This window comes from Myotis brandtii, unplaced genomic scaffold (genome assembly GCF_000412655.1).
Source record: "Myotis brandtii unplaced genomic scaffold, ASM41265v1 scaffold398, whole genome shotgun sequence".
NCBI classification, from domain to species: domain Eukaryota; kingdom Metazoa; phylum Chordata; class Mammalia; order Chiroptera; family Vespertilionidae; genus Myotis; species Myotis brandtii.
In genome coordinates this window covers 1,521,835-1,522,379 of record NW_005365280.1, presented here as the reverse complement: position 1 = coordinate 1,522,379, position 545 = coordinate 1,521,835, and the positions used below count along the sequence as shown (strand labels likewise).

Here is a 545-nt window from a genome sequence, read left to right as displayed (position 1 = left end):
GAGAGAGCGCGAGGGAGGGAGGAGGGAGGGGAGGGGAGGGGAAGGGAGTGGGGGGAGGAGGAGGAGGAGGAGAGAGCAGAGTATACCGCAGACATCATTTCTACTACAGTGGCGGAGCCGTACAGGACCTGTTTCACTGCAGGGGGATCCAAAACAAGCCCCTTGGAGCAGCAGCCAGAGCTACAGCAGCCGCAAGACACTGTTTCTCTCCCTCTGCCCCCCCTTCCCCACGCCACCCCAGATCCATTTACACTTTACAGTAAGTGGCGATTTTTTTTCTCCTCTGATTCTGTCTCTCCCCCTCCCCCATCCCCTTCTCCCCCGATTTAGATTAAGATCCCCCCCTACCCCCGCTCTCCTGAGAGGGGCCAAAGCAACAACCAGCAAACAAATCCCAAACCCCCGAAGGCAGCACGGAAAACAGCTTGAAGAGGAAAGAAGGAAATCGACGCAGCGTGTTGTGTTGTTTGTGTGTGTGTGTGTGTGTGTGTGTGTGTGTACATACAACCTTCCCCGGCTTCAGCCTCCCAGGCCGACACCCCGCT

General features: G+C 57.1%; 1 protein-coding gene across 8 annotated transcripts in view; it reads left to right on the top strand.

The window, feature by feature from the left end:
* The window catches only part of ATXN1 (ataxin 1), a 440,907-nt gene that overhangs the window by 1,928 nt on the left and 438,434 nt on the right, over nt 1-545 (top strand). For 6 of the 8 annotated variants that reach the window (XR_001363440.1, XM_014545180.1, XM_005873031.2 and 3 more), the window contains exon 1: nt 30-259. The gene's annotated coding sequence lies outside the window, so the exon portion shown is untranslated. Of the gene's footprint in view, nt 1-29; nt 260-545 lie in introns of those variants that run through there. The other 2 variants (XM_005873029.2, XM_005873027.2) reach the window with 1 other exon arrangement.